Source organism: Triticum dicoccoides, chromosome 1A (genome assembly GCF_002162155.2).
Source record: "Triticum dicoccoides isolate Atlit2015 ecotype Zavitan chromosome 1A, WEW_v2.0, whole genome shotgun sequence".
NCBI lineage: Eukaryota > Viridiplantae > Streptophyta > Magnoliopsida > Poales > Poaceae > Triticum > Triticum dicoccoides.
The window spans coordinates 608,201,574-608,210,410 of NC_041380.1; positions in this window are offsets into that span (position 1 = coordinate 608,201,574).

An 8,837-nucleotide genomic window follows, 5' to 3' on the forward strand; every position below is an offset into this window, starting at 1 on the left:
TACGTAGCGTCGACCAAGCATGGACGTAAGAGAGGACACTTCTCTCTATTAATTATAGCTAGCTAACACAATATATGAAACACCTAAATTAACCCCCCAAAACCCCCCAACCCCCCCCCCTTTCAAAAAAACAAAAACCCCAGCCACAAAAATGCTGACGCGTGGATGCCTATTGGTCCCGGTTGGTGCCACCAACCGGGACCAAAGGGTCTCCTGCCTGGGCTCTGCGCACTGCCCACGTGGAGGCCCATCAGTCCCAGTTCTGGATTGAACCGGGACTAAAGGTACAGGGCATTAGTACCGACACTTTAGTCACGGTTCAGGAACCGAGACTAAAGGCCCTTACGAACCGGGACTATAGGCCCTTTTTCTACCAGTGTAAGAGATGCATAATGTGGTATTGCGTTAAAGCAGGCGAAAGCTTCGCGTCCCAGCAGTGCTTGATAGCTACTTGAAAATGGGGCGATGTGGAAAGTTAGCTGTTCGCAATGGAAGTTATCGGGGAAGCCGAACATAACTTCTTGCCGGAGAGAACCCATGCAACGGCCATCCAGGCCTGGCGTTACCCCTTGAAAGGAGGTTTTGCTATGGCGAATTTTTGTTGGGTCTATCCCCATGTTGCGGATTGTGTCCTGGTATAACAGGTTTAGACCACTGCCGTCGTCCATCAGGACATTTGTAAAGTGGAGTCCGCCGATTATTGGATCTAATACCAAGGTAGTCCAGCCTACATTTCGGATACTTCTATAGTAATCCTAATGGTCGAAGGTGATCGGTTTTAACAACCATTAGCGAGACTCCTTTGGGATAGGCCGTATGGCGCGTATCTCTGTTGGTGCCATTCTGTTCGTCACGTGAAGTAAGTTTACTGTTTTGACTTCTTGTGGGAAATCCTTTTGTTTCCTGGTGCTCTGCTTGTGGGGTTTGTCGTCGTCCTCACTTGGTGTGTCGAGCCCCTTGTGTTCGGCGTTGAGTTTGCCGGATTGCTTGAAGACCCAACAATCTCTGTGGGTATGGTTCGCAGGCTTCCCGGGAGTACTGTGTATTTGGCATATCTTGTCCAAGATTTTGTTTAAATTGGATAGCTCGTCCCTGTTATCCTTGAGGGGCGTCTTTCTCTGATTCTGCCGCGAGCTTTTGAATCCGGCGTTGACCGCCGTGCTCTTTTGGCTGTTTCCCTTATTCCGACACTGGTCCTTGCTGCGTCGGGGTTTTCCGTTTCCATCCCTAACTTTGGATGTACTTGGGTCGCTGGTGCTACATCTTGCCAACCAGCTGTCCTCTCCTGCGCAAAAGCGGGTCATGAGGCTTGTTAATGCGGCCATTGTTCTTGGCTTTTCTTGGCCGAGGTGTCTGGCGAGCCATTCGTCTCGAACGTTATGCTTAAAAACTGCTAGGGCTTCGGCGTCCGGACAGTCGACTATCTGATTCTTTTTAGTAAGAAATTTGTTCCAGAATTTCCGAGCTGACTCTCCGGGCTGTTGAGTTATGTGACTGAGATCGTCTGCATCCGGAGGGAGGACATAAGTCCCTTGAAAATTTTCCCGGAAAGCATCCTCAAGCTCTTCCCAACTTCCAATGGTTTTTTCGGGAAGGCTTTTGAGCCAATGCCGAGCTGGTCCTTTAAGCTTGAGGGGTAAGTATTTTATGGCGTGGAGGTCATCTCCTCTGGCCATGTGTATGTGGAGGATATAATCCTCGATCCAGACCCCAGGGTCTGTTGTTCCGTCGTACGCCTCTATGTTTACGGGCTTGAATCCCGCTGGAAATTCATGGTCCAGCACCTCATCGGTGAAACATAGGGGGTATGCAGCACCCCTGTATTTGGGTGTGCCGTGATGTTCGGATATTTGTTGTGTTGCATTGCTTACTAGAGCTTGCTTTCTTGGCCCGTAGATAGATCTGGCTGGGCCGTCTTTTTGATGCGGATCCTTTGGTGGATCACGTGCCGGCTTGTGTGCGGCACCGCTTGCTGCTCCATGCTGACCATGCGATCGTCTATCCGACCGGGTGGCTTTCCTATTTTTTGACTGCGGGGGCTCTGAGGCCTCCTCATCAAATTCAGGCAGTAGCTTTCGCTTTGGATAGCTTTTTGTGCGGCGACTTCCGCCATATTTGTCTGCGGTGTTGCGTACTTTGCTCCATCTGATTCTGAGTGCATCTTCCGCAGTTTTGAGCTTCCGCTTCTGCTTTTTCAGGCTACGCGCAGTGGCGACGAGCCTTTTGTGGAGGTTCTTATGCTCCATGAGTTTATCCGACGAAAGATCGTCCGGACTGTTGTTTTCGCCGGGGACGGGGTGTTCGGTTTGTTTATCCAAGTTGCCCTCTTCGGACGCTTGCTCGAAGGCATGTTCGTCGTCTGCCGGCTCGTCCTGCTCTATGGCTGGGTCTGTATGGCTGCTACCTCTGTCGAGGCGGGGCTTGGAGCGGCGCTTACATCGCCGCTTTGATTGCTTTTCGGGTGAACGATCCCTCGTTGCATCCCTGTGTTCCTCGTCGTTGCTTCCTTTGGGTGTGTCCACCATGCATACATCATGAGATGAGGTGGCTGTCCAGTGCCTTATAGGCGTTGGTTCATGTTCATCTCCTACATCGTCGTCCATACCGTCGATGTCTTCGGAGTCGAAGTCGAGCACGTCATTTAAATTATCGAGAGTGGCTACGAAGTGGATGGTGGGTGGGCTTTGAATTTCTTCATCATCCGCACCCCAACCTTGTTGACCATAGTCCGGCCAGGGCTCTCCTGATAAAGAGAGAGACTTTAGTGAATTCAGAATATCGCCGAAGGGCGAGTGCTGAAAGATGTCTGCGGCAGTGAACTCCATGATCGGCGCCCAATCAGGTTCGATCGGTAGGGGCGTGGAGGGCTCGGAGTCTGGAGAGGAGTCCGGCTCCTTGGAGTCACGGGCTTCGCAGAGAATAGAGTTGGTGTTCGGCTCGATCGCCATAGAGATTGCAGCCCCCGAGGCGGTGTCCAACCACCCATCCTCAATTGGCGTAGTTGGCTCCGAATTAAGGGTCGAAGCTGATGCGGGTGCGGCCTCCAGGGCACTGTTCGGCGGCAGAGCTAGATCATTCCCATCATGACAGTGCGGCGCGCTCGGCTGCAGCTTGAATCTGTCGAAGATCAAGTCTCCGCGGAGGTCGGTCGTGTAGTTCAAACTTCCGAATCTGACTTGATGGCTAGGGGCATAGCTTTCGATCTGCTCCAGATGACCAAGCGAATTGGCCCGCAGTGCAAAGCCGCCGAATACGAAGATCTGTCCGGGGAGAAAAGTCTCACCCTGGATCGCATCGCTGTTGATGATCGGAGAAGCCATCGGGCCAAAGAGTGACGACACAGAGGAACTCTCAATGAAATCACCAATGTCGGTGTCAAAACCGGTGGATCTTGGGTAGGGGGTCCCGAACTGTGCCTCTAGGCGAATGGTAACAGGAGGCAGGGGACACGATGTTTTACCCAGGTTCGGGCCCTCTTGATGGAGGTAAAACCCTACGTCCTGCTTGATTAATATTGATGATATGGGTAGTACAAGAGTAGATCTACCACGAGATCAAGGAGGCTAAACCCTAGAAGCTAGCCTATGGTACGATTGTTGTTCGTCCTATGGACTAAAACCCTCCGGTTTATATAGACACCAGAGAGGGCTAGGGTTACACAGAGTCGGTTACAATGGTAGGAGATCTACATATCTGTATCGCCAAGCTTGCCTTCCACGCCAAGGAAAGTCCCTTCCGGACACGGGATGAAGTATTCAATCTTGTATCTTCATAGTCCAGGAGTCCGGCCGAAGGTATAGTCCGGCTATCCGGACACCCTCTAATCCAGGACTCCCTCAGCTCTCGTAAGGGGTGAAGTCAGTATCCGGCTCCATCGCCACTGAGAGTGCGGCCTCCATGGAGGGGTCTTACCCCCCGCCCTGGGATGGCGCAATTTGCTCCGGATTGAGGGTCGGAGTAGTTGCAGGTGTGATCTCCCAAACAATGTTCGACGGCAGAGTTACGTCAAGCTCGTCGTGATGGTGCGGCGCACCTGACATGAGCTCGAATCCGTAGAAGATCAAGTCTCCGCGGATGTCGACAGTGTAGTTTAAGTTTCCGAATCTAACCTGATGGCCAGGGGCGTAGCTCTCGATCTGCTCCAGATGGCCAAGCGAGTTGGCCCGCAGTGCGAAGCCGCCGAATACGAAGATCTGTCCGGGAGGAAAACCTCACCCTGGACCGCATTGTTTCCGATGATCGAAGGAGCCATCAAGCCTTACGGTGACGGCACAGTGGAACTCTCAATGAAAGCACCAATGTCGGTGTCAAAACCGATGGATCTTGGGTAGGGGGTCCCGAACTGTGCGTCTAAGGCGGATGGTAACAGGAGGCGGGGGACACGATGTTTACCCAAGTTCAGGGCCTCTCGATGGAGGTAATACCCTACTTCCTGCTTGATTGATCTTGATGATATGAGTATTACAAGAGTTGATCTACCACGAGATCGTAGAGGCTAAACCCTAGAAGCTACCCTATGGTATGATTCCTACGGACTAAACCCTTCGGTTTATATAGACACCGGAGGGGGCTAGGGTTACACAGAGTCGGTTACAAGGGAGGAGATCTACATATCCGTATTGCCAAGCTTGCCTTCCACGCCAGGGAGAGTCCCATCCAGACACGGGACGAAGTCTTCAATCTTGTATCTTCATAGTCCAACAGTTCGGCCAAAGGATATAGTCCGGCTGTCCGAAGACCCCCTAATCCAGGACTCCCTCACTCTCTTATTTTACAAGGTTTACATAAAGAGGGAGAATGCCGGCAACTGAGATTCTGGGCTGGAAAAGGAGCAAATATTAGAGACCTATTCTGCACAGCTCCAAAAGCCCTGAAACTTCATGGAAGTAATTTTCAGAATATATAAAAATAGTGAGCGCAAGAAGTACCAGAGGGGGGCCACTCACCAGCCATGAGGGTGGGGGCGCGCCCTACCCCCCTAGGCGCACCCCCTGCCTCATGGTCCCCCTGGTGGCCCTCCGATGCCCATCTTCTACTATATGGAGTCTTTCGTTGAGGAAAAAATCATAAGCAAGCTTTCGAGACGAGACTCCACCGCCACGAGGCGGAACCTTGGTGGAACCAATCTAGGGCTCCAGCGGAGCTGTTCTACCGGGGACACTTCCCTCCGGGAGGGGGAAATCATCGCCATCGTCATCACCAACGATCCTCTCATCTGGAGGGGGTCAATCTCCATCAACATCTTCACCAGCACCATCTCCTCTCAAACCCTAGTTCATCTCTTGTATCCAATTATTTTCTCTAAGTCTAAGATTGGTACCTGTGGGTTGCTAGTAGTGTTGATTACTCCTTGTAGTTGATGCTAGTTGGTTTACTTGGTGGAAGATCATATGTTCAGATCCTATATGCACATTAATACCTCTCTGATTATGAACATGAATATGCTTTGTGAGTAGTTACGTTTTGTAACACGCTCGATGCGACTATAGCTCCCACGTGTCGAGGCACGACTTAGAGACATAATCGCATTGAAGGCATATGTCGCAAGTTAGGCAATCTTCACAACATCCCATGTAACATAAGTAATAAAGGGGAGATAACATAGTTGGCTTACACTCGCCATGTCAATCAAGTACATAAATAACATTACATCATCCAAACACTCATGGCCCGACTACGGCGCCAAAATAAAAGAGAACCCAACATGCGACACGGTCCCAATCACCCCCAACTGGGCACCACTACTGATCATCGGGAAAGGAAACATAGTAACGTTGAGAGTCTTCGTCGAACTCCCACTTGAGCTCACACGCGTCTCCTGGAGCGGAATCATCAGGCCCTGCATCTGGTGTAATAGTCATCTGTGAGCCACAGGGACAGCAATCTCGCACCCTCGCGATCAAGACTATTTAAGCTTATAGGTAAGGCAAGGTAAAATATGAGTGGAGCTGCAGCAAGCGACTAGCAAGTATGGTGGCTAACTTATACGCAGAAGAGAGCGAGAAGAGGAGGCAAGGCGCGAGCGAGAAACTAGAGAGCAACCTGCGCAAAACATTACTCCAACACCGTGTCCACTTCCCGGACTCCGCCGAGAAGAGGCCATCACGGCAACACACTCAGTTGATTCATTTTAAAGTAATTAAGGTTCAAGTTATCTACAACCGGACATTAACAAATTCCTATCTGCCCATAACCGCGGGCACGGCTTTCGAAAGTTCAATCCCTGCAGGGGAGTCCCAACTTAGCCCATGACAAGCTCTCATGGTCAATGAAGGAATAGACCTCCTCCCAAGACGTTCCGATCAGACTCGGTATCTCGGTTACTCAAGACAACTCCGTCAATGGTAAAACAAGTCCAGCAACACCACCCGCTGTGCCGATAAATCCCGATAGGAGCTGCACATATCTCGTTCTCAGGGCACACCGGATAAGCTAAGCATACGGGAGCCAACGTAACTCAAGTTGCCAAGGGACGGCCCCGCACGGTGCTCTAGGTTGGACCAACACTCAGAGGAGCACTGGCCCGGGGGGGTTAAAATAAGATGACCCTTGAGTCCGTGAAACCCAAGGGAAAAAGCTAGGTGGCAAATGGTAAAACCAAGGTTGGGCATTGCTGGAGGAGTTTTATTCAAGGCGGACTGTCAAGGGGTTTCCCATTATAACCCAACCGCGTAAGGAACGCAAAATCCGGGAACATAACACCGATATGAGGGAAACTAGGGCGGCAAGAGTGGAACAAAACACTAGGCGAGAGGCCGAGCCTTCCACCCTTTACCAAGTATATAGATGCATTAAGATAACATGGCAATATAATGATATCCCAACAAGTAAATAAAAGATGTTCCAACAAGGAACGGTCTCCAATCTTCACCTGCAACTAGCAACGCTATAAGAGGGGCTGAGCAAAGCGGTAACATAGCCAAACAACGGTTTGCTAGGACAATGGTGGGTTAGAGGTTTGACATGGCAATTTGGGAGGCTTGCAAGCAAGTGGTAGGCATCATAGCAATGGCATAGCAAAAGAGCGAGCAAACTAGCATAGCAAAGATAGTAGTGATTTCGAGGGTATGATCATCTTGCCTGCACAGTTGTCAGAGTTGACTGGATCCTTGAAAGCAAACTCAACGGGCTCCTCGTTAGCGAACTCGTCTCCCGGCTCTACCCAAACAAGACAAACAAGCAACAAGGATACAATCAACCATGTGCAAGAACAAGCAATACGATGAAATGATGATATGCTATGCGGGATGCGATGCGGGATGCAAAATGCAAGATATGACAGGAAATGCATGAACCTGGCCTCAACTTGGAATTCCAAGGGTGCCACTGGAAAGATGAGATGAAATCGCTTGAAAACGATATAAAGAACGCCGGAATCGAAGTTACGGTTTGGAAATGGCAAGCGATTCAAAAATGACACCGGTCTGCGATTTACAACAAGTAGGCATCTAAATGCAATGAAATGAACATGCTACAGCACCCAAACATAACAACAAAATACATGGCAGGGATGCACACAAGATGCTTAAAAAAAGTCTAGCACTGAGATACGGCCAAATCATCCATTAACAGGTTCAAACAAGCATGGCAAAAATGCAAATGGCAAACAGATCTCCGACTTAGTGAAATCAACACTTGTCTGGAATTTCAGATCATATAGCCCTCTTCGGAGCAACGAAACAACATGCCACAGGACCTGAACATGACAAAGAAAGACATGGCATGGAGCTACTCAACAATCTTAACAAAAGTCCCTTAGTGACCTTGAGCCAAAAGGGATCACAAAATATACTAACAAGCACACGAACATAGCAAAAACATAATCAGTTTTCAGACTTAGTGAAAATTGGGACATGCTGAAACATAACTCACGAAGGCATGTTTACGAGCTCGATGCACTCACCACGGTGCAAGTCATGGCAAGACAAGCATACATCCCTTAATAAGGCACAAAATGCAAGCTAGACATAGCAAGAACAATAGCATAGCATGCACGGATCAATTACAATAACGTTGGCAAAATCGCAAACAAGTTGACGATCTGCCCAGATTCGCAACGAAGCAAAAGTAGAGCTCGATTGACTCAAGCTAGGGTGCTCCATAATTGCAAATAAAGACATGGATGGATAGAGCACTACAATATTAATAAAACATCCTTACTGATCATCCTCAAAAGAGGCACGGATCACTAGGAAACAACAAGAACATATGGCATCATGAGATAAACAATCCCAGGACTTAGTGAAATCACTAAGTCCCTGAAAACAGAATTAGCAAGTGCACCACTTTGCAAGCTTGCACAAGTCACAACACAAATCCTAAAAATACACGGGTTGCACCTATGGAGAGATGTCAAAACCCTTAACAAAACATATGTACAACTCATGGGCATAACATGCACACAATAATCATGGCATAAATGACAAAAGTGCTAAACGGAGTAGCAGATCTGACAATTAACTCAAGTAGCCCTCTTCTAACAACATTTAGGGCATCAAGATGAGCTTAAATGAAAATGATGCAATGGAACTAAATGATGTACTCTCTGAGATGAACATTTTGATATGCTATATGCTTGAATCGGAGCTACGGATGCAAAGTTACGGAGCCTCGAACATGGGCATATGAACTAAAAATATCCGGGACTTGGTGAAAAAAACTACCCCGGATTAGGGTTTACTGTAGCAACCCCGATCCAGATCTGGATCGCACTGTTCACCGGAGCGCGGAAGCCGAGGATGGCGGGGACGAAGACGGCGGCCGGCGGAGGCGAGGTCGCCGGCGGCCGGGGCGGCGGCGCAGGGGCCCGCGGCGGCCGGGGCGGCTCGCGGCGCTCC